Raw genomic sequence first — 13849 nt, forward strand, 5'->3', positions numbered from 1 at the left:
TAAAAGCACAAGTTTGAGAAGTGAAATGCATAATAATAAATTAAAAGTCAGAGTTAAAAAGGGTTGACCTCTTTGTTGATGGTGTGATACTTCCACATAAAAGAGACATGTTTCGGAGTAGAACATCAACAAAAATAAAACAACATAGATGTTGAAGTTGTTATTGCAATATAACGAAGCAGTTCATATTAAAATAAATAATATCGAAGTTTTCCTGTATTCTCATCCCTAGGGAAAATTCGCTCGATCTTTGCATGCACATTGTTCGTCGCTGAACAAATATTGAAACTAGGCACAGACGAGATTCAGTGGAAAATCATTTTCTCTTGACAAAGGCAATCAGGCTTTCAGTTGGGCGTACTGTTCTTTTCAAGTCCAGTGTAGGTACATACAATTAGACAATTACACCTTTCATGAGTTCCAACGTTTATTTTTCTCGAATGTATACAGGTAAAGGATAGTCACAGGTAAAGAATGTTGATTAACGATGAAAGCCTTTGTATAAAACTTTTAAAACTTGATTTTTTTTTTAAAAAGCAAACAAGACACAATATGATCTTATCTTATCCACAATAATAATAATAAATAAATAAATGAAAAAAAGTGATAAAAGAAAAATAATAATAATAACAAGAAAGAAAATAATAATAATAATAATAATAAATTATAATAATTATAATAAAACCAATATTTAATAGTTTGTCAAATATTCTTACTTGGTATGAACCCCAAGCCCATTCTAAAAAATTCCTTTTTTTAATTATTATGCAAAATTGCTAAAACATTAAATCAACATTATTTATTATTGCCTCAATCCGTCGCCACCAAACAAATATACATAAATTATTATAATTACTACAAACCATAAATCACATTATATTTCTGCATATAAAAAGCAGAGCAAATTGTCAGTTTTCCGAAATTTATTCAAAATAATTCAGCACTCCAATGCATGTAAATAATTTATGCAATATAGTTTTAGAGTAATTTATTCTGTAAAATTCAATGATATTAATCGCCATAAATCTGTTTTGTACGACAATTAAATTTCACATTGGAATAAATAAAAGAGAAAAATATGATGATAACTGAAAAACCAGAAATAAATGAGAGAAACAAATTGAAATATAAATGCAATGCTCTTGGTTTTATTTTATCAGAGTATAAAAAAACATGAAACCGTAGATTTTATAATAAAGTATTTAAAAAAAATAGTATTATTTTTATTCATATAATTTTATAATTATTTATTATCAGTAAATGAGTTTATTAAATTGGCCCCATGTAAAAACAAAAATTGATTTACAATGAACTATTAATTAGGTAATATATGGTAATATAATATAAAATTTAAATAATATAATATTTAAATAAAATATAAATTTTAAATAAAAGTTCTGGGAATATTTGTATTGTTAATTACTAATTTTGTACAAAATATGAGTGTATAATAAATATTCATAAATGTAGCTGTATATGTCTAAAAAGCAAATATTTGAATAGTAGTATTTTATCTAAGATCTTAATTTAACAAGACACGCTCTACTGAACTATACAAACTGATTAAATTAAAATATGGGTTAAATTTCAAGAAATATCCTAACAGTTGTTATACACTCAGTAAACCAAAATAATAATCATAAAATATTAACTTGAAATGCTTTCCAGGAATGTTGTAAATTGTGACAAGACCGCAGAATATTTTTTTATAATTCTGTAAAACTAGTCGTCGCATGTCCTATATATTATATATATTATAACTTTTCTTAATGGCGATTCTAATCTGAGAACAAAAACATCGAAATGATTGCCACAGTTTACTGAGGTACTTCACAATCTAGTTGCTGTGATATTTTAGTTCCAGAAGTAGTGAGTGAATAACTGGTTTCTCTTAGAACTCATAAACAGATCGCTGGAAAGTATATTTGAGAGACTTTAAAAAATAAAATATTTTTTTCTAAGTTTATGCAAGGGAATCCTATATTTTCATTTTAAAATCAATTGTGCAAAGTTAAGGAGCCAATCTTAAAACTGGCAGTCATGCACCCTAAGAAGGGATCTTTAACCCTTTAACTCGTCACAATATTTTTTTCGAAATTAAGTGATTCTATTTTATTCTAAAAAATAATTTAATCAATGTTATTCTCATTAATTTACTAAAAGATTCAATGACATTTATGAGATTCCTGAATATATAACATTTGATATCAAGCAGTATTTTGCTACTGTACCAAACCGTTTAATTAGAAGTTTCACTATTTACTTGTAATACAATATAGTAACTATCAACTCTGCTAAAGTATCGTACTTATACAATTATACATACATTTTTTTTGTCTTTGAAGTTACGAATTTTTTTTAGAAGAAGTCTTAAATATCTTGAGATACGATGCAAACAAATTGAGATATACAGCTCCAATTATACTTCTTTTATCTATGATAGGACTTTATAAATTGAAAGCTCAGAATGAATGATGAATTTGCTTTTTTTTGTTATTTTGATAATTTATTCTAACTTAAGTAAATGTTGCAAAATTCTGCATCCGAAAATAAATGAATATAAAATAAATATTGACTAATATTACTTGAAAAAAAACTTAAAGAATATTAAGACAAATGTTGTTAATAAAGTTTTTTTTTTTTTTTATTTTATTTTTATTCTGCAATCTATAAAAATAATTATATTTAGCAGAGAATGCTGACAAGTGTTTACAATTGGTTGTTTACAAATTAGCACATACGTTGTTTTAATTATTTAAAATATCATAGTTTGATTTAAAGAAGCAAATATGGCATAAAATATTTTATATATAAAAATAATATTTTTTTTATTCCGGTCTCCCTGACTAGGCAAGGCTAATGTACGTATCGCAGACATTTCTTTAGAAGGACTTGTTCCATACAGTAACCTCCAGGGCATAACCCTGCATTTCGTGTTCGGATGAAACAAAAAAAAAATCCTGACATTACAGAGAACCTTATATGCAGCAGGTGATACTTGATTTTTAACCTGGCCAGATAATAAATAATAATAATAATAAAATTAGAAATATGAATGAAATTGCGTAAGCTACTTATGGGCCAATAATCAGGAAAAATAGATAGGTAAAATATAGTTGTTATGGCAACATAGCATATTGACAGTTTTTAGTACCAAGAAATAAGCATTACATACCGTTGCCATAACAACGGTTACACAGTCTATTTTATCCATGATCTATTTCCTATCAAGTTCTCCGTATGAAATCTTCAAATCCACAACCTCACGATCCAATTTTTTATCCTGCCTATGTGTATTATCAAATCTTCATGGTTGTTTGAAACGATTATATATAAAAAGAAACAGGTAGCACATCAACCTGTATCAAATATCACATTTAATACCTTATGACATTTATACGGTAGGATATTTTTAAACAAGGCATGTCAAAACGTTAACTTGACATAAATCTAACACTGTGAAAAGATACGACGTATGATAAAACGAGATTTTGTTCTAAGAAAGTTTTTTATTCGAAATGGTTAAGTAGAAAAATTAATTGAGGTGGAATTTGTAATTAGAATATTTGAGATTTTTGTTATTCAAAAAAGAGTTGATGGTAGAGAAAAAACGGAATTTTTTAATTTTTACTGCTGTTAATTATGTATTGAACATTGATAATAATAGGAGCTTATTTCCTTAATTTTTTATCAAGTAATATCTAGTAGTGTAGAAATTCAAAAAAAATCGCTTCTTGTTTTGTTTCATATTTTCAAAGTTTAAAATATGTGTACGAGAGGATTTTTTTAAATTGAAATTATTTTTGGAAATACACCTGTTTGACCATGTTAAACTCCATCTGTTTGCTTCCTTTTGCGAAACTTTAAACGCGTCATTTTTAATACAATGCCCACGATTTCTAAAGTTCTACTGAACCGATTTACTTGAAATTTTTAGAGAATATTCTTTATAGACTCCTTTCTGGTATAAATAGGGTCGGTCAGATGACTTTTTTTTTGAAAATGCTATATATAAACTACTGAATAATTTCTCAATTTAAATCTTTTCTATTTGAAAGTGCAATCCTTCTGGCTAATAATCGAAAATAATTTCATTGAAATGGCTGTCTAACTTTTTAATGGCTGTCAAAAATTCTAAATCGCTACCAATAAACAAAAGTTATAAGGCGGACCCTTCACAAGACTCATCCCCAAATCTTAATGTTTACTTTATTTAAAAATTCGAGAAACTCAAAAAAGTGGTTAAAAAACGGTCTTTTTTCAAACAGTCTCTAGCTTTTTTTCATTTTGGATTATTAGCAGGGCTGCAATCGTGTGCATGGTGACGTGTCATTTTTTTTGGAATTCCTTCCTTGCAACTGCTAATTTTTAAAATATCTTTTTTGTTTTGACTTTTTGTCTGTAATCTGGTGATATTGATAAATATAAATATTGTTGTAGTGAAAAAAAATATTGCCTCTTTTTTTACAATGATCTAAAACTCATGCCTCTACACTACCATACTCCCTTAAGTTAAACCGTATTTTGATAATAAGTAATATCAATACATACTTAAAATGGATATGAATAAATCTGTTCCATCGTAGATCAATAAATACTGAATTCTACAAATATTTTCTATACATTAAATAGTTAATTACTCCCCTTACAGGTAATTACAGTTGTTCTTAGAGGTCGGGTTAGGGCGCTAAGGTAATCTATATAAAATGGCAGGCATTGCACCCCAAGAAGGGACCTTTAAACCCTTTAACACGTCACAATGTTTTTTTAGAAAGTAAGTAGATCTATTAATTTATTCGAATTTTAATTTATATCACATCCAAATAGTTAAAAAAATAGAAAATTACAAATATTTCAAAACCTGACGCTTAATTTACACTAAGCTTAATTTACATACATCAATTACTAACAATCGAACCCAATTATAATACGAATGCACATAAATCAACCGTGTATAAATATTTATAACAGATTTATCACAACATTTCCGTGGCTAGAATGTAACTTGTACCGATTATGCAACTTTTAGTAATAATTCATAATAAATTATTAAAACTATTCATATAAACATCGCCGTTAAAGCTATACACAAATCATACTGGCATGCCGTTTTGCATGTTCCAAAACCGATAATTATTTTTGTCCGTGATTCGAATAGAGAACTAGAAAACCAGAATAAACCTATCACAAGGGCTGAGGAAGAAATAAATTTATTTTATAAAATGTGTTTATTGATATAAAACAGAGATTGTAATAAGAATACTTAAAATCAGTGCTTTGTTATCATACGTTAAAAAAATATTAATAGGCTCATGATAAAGTGAAACATTTCAGGGCACAGATACAAAATTTTAAAATTCCGAGCGGCATCCGAGTGGAAAGAGTTAAACCTACACCGACAACATTTTGCCTCGATCAAATACATCTAGAAAGTCATGAAAAATAGAGTAAGTAACTAAAAATTTAGAATAAAATTAGACAAAAATGAGAAGAAAAGAAGACATTGAGAACCAAAAATTGCCAGATTTAAGTCGCACAAGCTAAAAAAAATTGTGACATATTTCCAAGAATAAAACATAAAAATTATTATGGTAACTAGCTGGAAATTTTATGACAATAAAGAAAAAATCATTTAAACAAACTAAATTTATATTGTTACTAACTACAATTTATATTGAACAGTCATCAGTATTAGAGATATCCTATAACAAATTCATAAAAAAGAGATAGGCCAGCCGTTGGGTTACCTCTAAAACCACGTTATTATTACTAGACTATTAAGTTCTGATATCCGTCTTTTCTCTACTAATTATAATATTTTACTAGTACTTTTTAGTTAAATAAGTGCATATTTTATTCGAACACATGTTTGATGGTTCTTTATGTATTTTAAAGATTTTTTCAATATAGATTGTATTATGTTTTTATGTAAAACTCTATGGTGAAAATAGTCTTCAAGCGTCATTGCACCACCCAATAAAAAAGTCATCAATAACAAAGTTATCCTAATAACAAATTCATCAAAATGCGATACGCCAACCGTTGGGTTTCTTTCTAAAAACACGTTATTATAATTAGACTATTAAGATATGATTGTTGTGAATAATGTATAATAAAAAAGAAAAGGATTAAATAAATAAAAACTCTAAATATTTCTATATATTTCTTCTATCCCCAGCCCTGGGACAGCGCAAACCCATGAGCAAAAAAAAAAAACTAAAAAATGTTCTTACGGTCTTCGATATCGCCTTAAGTGACTATTAATGCCAATGGGAGCAACGTATAAAACACTTACGACTGATTTGCGTAGGTACAAGTAGAGTTACTTCAACATCCAAGACTAATGTCGTACTGATGTTATGTGGACTTACCTGAAAATAAAATAAATAGGATGTTAGTAATGAGCAAGTAAATGCACAACTAGAAATACGAGTCGGTGGCATAGACAACGACATGATATGTTCAATGTTATAACATTGTACAGGGGATAATAATCAGAACTACCATTTTATCATGAAATAATAATTATAAATTTATTACTCATATTTTTTATAATTAAAATGAATTGAAGTATCAAATACTGTAAATAAAATAATATATTTTCAAAACCAAAAAACAATAAAAAAAATTTCAATAAAAAATTATTGCCCTGTTTTACCAATTGTAATAGAGAATTAATAATATGAATGTAATAATATTACCAGTTAAAGTAATAACATTGATGAAGAATAATATATGTTAAATTATGTCATAAATGAAATGCATTAAGCCCTATTTATTAATACTATATAAAGCCTTGGAATAACGTAAATAGTTAGAGCAATGGTGGTCAGTCATAGTAGTTGCCCACATTTTTTGGTGGCAGCGGTGAAACCCCACAATATATATATATATATATATATATATATATATATATATATACATATTAATATAAATATAATTGTGAGAAAAATATAAATAACTACCATCTATTAACCTGTAAAGTCGAGTGCTGCTGCTTACATTTAATAACATGTCCTAAGGCGCTAAGATTTAATCTCATCTGAGCATTTGCTTTTATCAAACATGACACAACGCACGAAGATAATTATGCAAAATCATTTATATATAAATTAAATTATAGAAAAATGCTAAAGTACATACAGCAATATAATAAGAAAACATTAGAACAAAATACGAGTACTGGGTGTTGTAACAGACTTACATATTGGAGAAGATTATCGAGTTTCAGTTCATTATTTGTTTTAGATATTAATAAAATTTAAGTATTATATTATAAAATATTTAAAAAAAAATCCTGATGACTAACTTAAACCCTTTCCAGTCGTATATTAGTATGGTAATATGTATTTTACGGCTGCTGCATACGAGCGCAAAGGGTTAAATCTGCCTACGAGTAAAAATACACTATACTCCTCTCAACTCATAATAGTAACTGCTTGGGCTATTCACTAGATAATTCTAATTTCAATAAAAAAATATATGAAATACTGATGGCAAGAGGTAACTTGCGCCGTCCTTGTAGTTTTATATACTAAAAGCAACATACTTAAGTGAGATAAGTTAATTACTGCAAAAATAAAATTATAGGTTTCATTGCAAATGCATGATTTATGTCATTCTCATTTTAAATTATAATATGAACACAGCTTGAATTCATCGCTCCGCTTACCAACTACTTGTGCTATTTACTTAATAATTACAGTTTCACTGTACAAAAACTGATATAAAATATACAAAATAGCAATGACAAGAAATCGCTTCCAACGTTCAATTCCTTTATCAGAATATTTGCTTGCATTTTTATTGCAACTCTACTACTGGTTTCCTGAATACCGTTCACCCGTCCAAAGGAAAAGAAACGGCATAATTTGCGGCAAAAACGACACACACGCACCTACGGTATATAATAAGTATGTATTCAATTCCCTTCCTAGTATCGAGTCATGTAATTTACACAACATCTTGTTATAATTGTCAATTTATTATTTTATGAGCGCCCGACAACTATTTTGCTTATAACTTGTGAAGTCTCAATAATGTAGAAATTATAAAGGAGCCTCGGGTTAAAATTTGCGCTTAGGATGTGCATAATATTGGATTAATATAATGCGTGCATTCGTATCGCAAGTATTTCAATTTTTTATGAGATATGTATTAATTTATTCAATACTGTTCCGGGAAATGACAATCTGGACTCAGAAACGTGTTTTCATCTTCAGCATCATCGCGATGAATGATTTCTTTCAATGAATAAGTCATGTCTTTAGAGTGTTCTCTTGAATTCATATAGACTTTAGGAAAGGAAAAAAGGATATAACCTCTGAGTTTTTTTACTGTTCTCCGATTTGCATAAAATTTTGGAATTAGGTTCATCTTACCCTCAAGTTCAAAAGTTAAAACAATTTGGACTTCGTCACCACCCCCCGGGGGATGACACTCCTTCTCAGTTGTTTAACTTAATTTTTCCAGAATAACGTCAGATATCTATAGAAGAACTAATTATAAGAACCAAACTTTTTGCAAATTGGAGCACAGTACAAAAATTCACACCCCAAATCGCTCCATTGACTGGAGTACATAGCTTCCCATTTATTTTTGTATCCAAACATATGTACATATTATACTACATACATACATAAGCACACACACATGCATCCATTTTTTCCTAAAGTATGCCAATATGTTCAGAAATCTTTGAAGCGTAAAGAACAACATCAATTATACAAATTTCATTATAACATGAAAATAAAAAAAAACAATGGATTCTATACAAAAACGATTACAGTAACATATGCAAACCAAACCAAGCAAATATTTTTTTTAACTCTGTTTTATTTAGCAATCAGAAATACATAAAATTTCCTATGAGCTAAATTGACAATATTTAAGAGCGATGCCTAAGAAGAACTCAAATGAGATCTCAGTTTTACAATTAATATGATAATATTATATTAGACCTAATCTATGACTAAGTCTAAAGACCATTGACGTTTCAATCTCCTTATTCCAGAAAGTTGAGTAATGTCAACTAATGATGGGTTCGAATGTGAGTTCAGTTTGCGTTTGTATTTTTCTATTAATTCTTCGAACGTTAATTGCACCGTTTTCATGTTGAGGTCGCTATGAATGGTTTCATTTGTCACGTACCATGAAGAATTAAGAATTGTACGTAAAATTTTTGACTGAGTTCTCTGCATTAAAGCTATATTTGATTTGTAAGCACATCCCCAGATCTCAATTCCGTAGGTCCAGATTGGTTTATTGATTGATTTATATAGCAGCAACTCATTCTCAACAGAGAGCTTAGACTTTTTACGCAGTAGCCAATTAAATTCTTTCATTTACCAAGCAAATATGAAAGAAAAAAACAGCTAGAGGTTCACAACTCCATTACCATCGACCAAGAATATTTATATCACGATATATTTGAATAATGATAATCACATATTAACAATTAATAAAAAGAAATAAAAGTTCTCGTTGGTTCAGGTTCGTTCGAATAAACACTAATAAATTCCACTAAGGCATCATATTGTGATATGCAAATTCGTAGTTAATTATACGTTTTGATTCTACTAGTCGAGATCGTATCTGCGCACTATCGGCTCAGTCGTCGGCCTAACGAGTTATAAGCAAGTAATTAAGAATCAAAACTGTCAAAATTCATTCGTAGAATATCAATCATACGAGATTACCACAATAAATAAAAAGAAACAAAGTATATACTTATTAGTGCCATTACAACAGTCAAATCTGATTTTAATTGTAATAATATATTGATCTTGCCACATCAAAAGCAAGTGGTAAAAAATGTTTTATTCGAATGAATAAAAACTCCATTGGGGATCTCAACGCTATTATTTGCATAATTATAAGTAGATTATCTTATAGAGATATATAGTCGAAAATGCTAATAAGAATGAATTGAGATGCTTTTTATGTTTCGAGTTCTCATAGCACTTAAAAGTAAATCCATATCCTAATTTAAAATTAGCAGCGTTTTTTTGAGATAACTTAATCACGAGCAGAAAAAATAAAAAATAATATAAATATGTATGCTTTACCTGAAAATATCTACACCAATTTGACAAATGGCATCATGACTTATGGCAAATTGCTGAAACTTTAAATACCGTAATTAAAAATTTTTATGAGCGGAAATAAAAATTACAGATTTTTGTAATTTTTTAATTTTTTGAACATTTTTGAAAATTATGAAAACTTTTGAATATTGAAAAATTTAAAAAATTGAATTTATTGAAAACTGTTTTTTTTTGAACATTTGGATTTTTTTTAAATTTTTGATACCCATTCATGTTGGTTGATCCAGATTGTCAAACATATCTGATCTTGGACCGCCAAATGGATTTTTTTTATTATCTTTGAAACCGCTAGACCTGTCTTTACAAAAATTCAATCAGTTCTTCATTGCAATAAAATATTATTTTAATGATTATCATCACACATCACAATGTCTGATTGGTAATATCACTAATAAATGTTTTTTTTTATTCTTATATCTTAACAGCAATCAGAACCTTAAAGGCTGTTGAGCAAAAACTATTTCCAAAATGAAATTCAATTCGTATGCTATTTTCGCACACATACCTGTTTGATATAGATAGTAGCAAAAAACAATTAAATCCTCAAGATATTATTTTTAAATCAAAATATTTGGAGATGCCGGGGATCGAACCCGGGGCCTTTCACATGCAAAGCGAACGCTCTACCACTGAGCTACATCCCCACATGGTAATCGCCTTTCTTCATCTACCTGCGTGCCAGGTGAGCCAGGTTAATTGCAGAAAACGAAGTTTGCTTTACATTTTAGCCTACTATGAAATAGATACTTTTTATATTCTTATCGAAATGTCTGTTACATCTAACGGAGAAACAATTATAGGCACTACACAGCATATATTATCTGCGATGTAAATGACTGACAAAAAAACTGATTACGAAAATGAATTTGATATGCCGATTGTACAGAGCAGCGGCTTCAAAAGTGAGTTCTTCAAGTGGGGATGTAGCTCAGTGGTAGAGCGTTCGCTTTGCATGTGAAAGGCCCCGGGTTCGATCCCCGGCATCTCCAAATATTTTGTTTGAAAAGCAATAACTTGAAAACTTCAAGACAAAATTGTTTTTTGCTATTATCTTTATCAAGCAGATAATATTTTCATACTATCATACGATTTCAGCTTCATTTTTAAAATAGTTTCAGCCCAACAGCTCATAATTCGTAAGGTTCTGATTGCTCTTAAGATGTGAGAACAAAATAAAAAAAAAAATAAAAAAAAAAAGAAAAAAAGAAAAAAAAAGAAAAGGACAACAAATCTTTAAGTAAATGTTAATTCCAATACACGGTGATGAGTGATATTACCAATTCATTTTAATGTCATGATAATTATGAAAAAAATATAATTTTGCTCATTGTGTCACCGAAACTATTGAAGTTAGTTTTAACTATAAGGGCAAATTCTCGGGTAAAAATAGGAATTCTATGTCATAGGTCTTTTATGTGAAATAATCGAATGAGTTGGTAGTCAAAGCTATCAAATAGCTATGTTTTTGCTATTCGATAGAGCCAGTGGTGTTGTGCTAATATTTTTTTTGCCGGAACGCTAAAATTTAAAATCCGGTTCATAAACCGGTTCAAAAAATTTGATATATTTCGATAAGAACTCACAAATCTAATATATTGACTTTTTATATAATTAACTCTATTATACACAGCTAGTCTATACATTAAATTGTACAAGTATGAGGGAATTATTGAGTACATAATTTATATTCTTTAATAATATTAATTATATTTATTCTGGTATTATTTGTATTCATTAATACCTACAAGTATTTATTATGATATAAAAGTACTCAAGATTTATTACAATACTTTATAAGACTTAACCTAATAATACGATAGATAACCTATTACTTATCTTACTATACTATATTATTGTATATTATAGGTCGATATCTATTATCTATCATACCGTGAGATACCTATACCGTCATTAACTTATTATATACCTACATATCCTTTACTTCTTATAAATACTACTGTCTAATTTATATATTCACCTATATTATATATGTTTACCTTACGCCCTATACATTATCTCTACCTATCTATTGTCTATACCGGGAATTGAACCCGGGACCTCCGCGTGGAAGTCGCGCACCTTAACCACTACCCTATCGGCTACCCCCATCATTAATATAATATGGGACGCACTGTTGTTTCCGCGGGTCATCTTCTAATTAATTAGATAATTAATACTAAGGTAGCGCGACGACACGCGAAAAAAGACGGTTGATTGTAGCGTTACGGTGGCCGAGTGGTTAAGGTCGTCGCGTGCCACGCGGCGGACCCGGGTTCGATTCCCGGTAGGGTTAATGTAGCGTGTAAGGGAAATTATAGGTAATAGGATATATAGTAGATATAGGTTAGGTGTATTCGGTATACATAGTAGGGATTTGAGAGTATATAATGAAGTATAGCGTATGGTACAGATATATGGCGTGTAGTATAGAATGCAACGTATAGGCACACGTAAGGCTATGAAAATATACAAAAAGGAACCTATGATGTAGGTGTTAGCGTATAAGAAATGCGAATGAATATAAGATTTAATTTATAAATATTATTTTTCTATAAGAAGTTCATACACCTCAATTTGTTACTAAATTAAAAACGACTTTGATAAAACCAGTGGTGTTGCGCTAATATTTTTTTGCCGGAACGCTTAAATTTAAAAACCGGTTCTAAAACCAACCAGTTTTTTCCAGTTCTGTTCGAAAAGGAAAGAAACAAAAATTATCACAAAACCCATTTTGTGCACATTAATGTATGTTTATTACAATAATAACATTTAATAAAAATTAGTTGAATAATAACGTATAAAATTTACTTATTAAATCATTTTCTGTATGTAGCGATTTTTTTATATTTTTTCTTTCCGGAACGCGTTCCGACTCAAAAATGATTTGCCGGAACGACGTTCCGGCGCGTTCCGGCTCGACAACACCACTGGATAGAGCGTTTCATGCATCCAACCTAACCTCATAATGGTACAAATATCACACTAATTTTAATTTTAATTTAACTTCACACATGAGTTATCAAAGTGACAAAAGAAACTTGCACTTATTATAACATTGTTATGCGACATTTGTGCCATTTGGAGATTAGATTAGTTTCATTTATTTAATTTCCACCATTAATTTCGATACCGGATCTCCAAAGGTAACGAATAATTTATATACCCAGAATCTTCCTGTATATATACAACATTTTTGCTTTGTAAATGTAGATTTTAATAGAACCACCTAGTAAACCTTTATGCAATATAAAGAATGTAATGCTGTACATAACTACTCACAATATTGAAAAATATATTTACAAATTCTAAAGACTCTAATGCGGTAGTCAGACTGACGGCTTAAAAATATTCCTACTGGGAATTTTTCTACATTGATTACATTAAATCAAATATAAACATCTTAAAATTCGTCCAAGATTAATATTTTATGTCAAAGTAAAAACCTACAAAACAACATCCTTTTATACACAAACCCTTTCTTTTCTCACTCGTTCCATTAGAACGTAAAAAAAATCTTTCCCGCTGTGATATCGACATTAAAGCATTCCATTCTCGATATTTATGTATATCAATAAATAAGGATTCTGGATATATTTTTTGTCGATTTCGTGTTAATAGACTTTCTGTTTATACTGTTTCTTGTTTTTACCCTTACAAGCCGGCGGCATGTCAGGCACCTGCTTTTCTACCTGACTTATTTCTATACCAGCTGACAGCGGACGAACGAATAAGACAGGTGAGAA

General features: G+C 29.1%; 2 non-coding genes across 2 annotated transcripts; one reads left to right on the forward strand and one right to left on the reverse strand.

The window, feature by feature from the left end:
* Positions 1–10678: 10678 nt before the first annotated feature.
* Trnaa-ugc lies at positions 10679–10750 on the reverse strand. The gene has a single exon. It is a non-coding gene; the product is annotated as a tRNA-Ala (tRNA).
* Positions 10751–11023: 273 nt separating this feature from the next.
* Trnaa-ugc lies at positions 11024–11095 on the forward strand. The gene has a single exon. It is a non-coding gene; the product is annotated as a tRNA-Ala (tRNA).
* The last annotated feature ends 2754 nt before the right edge of the window (positions 11096–13849 follow it).

This window comes from Ctenocephalides felis, unplaced genomic scaffold (genome assembly GCF_003426905.1).
Source record: "Ctenocephalides felis isolate EL2017-DRISC unplaced genomic scaffold, ASM342690v1 CF-g0.4_SCAFFOLD_01170, whole genome shotgun sequence".
NCBI classification, from domain to species: domain Eukaryota; kingdom Metazoa; phylum Arthropoda; class Insecta; order Siphonaptera; family Pulicidae; genus Ctenocephalides; species Ctenocephalides felis.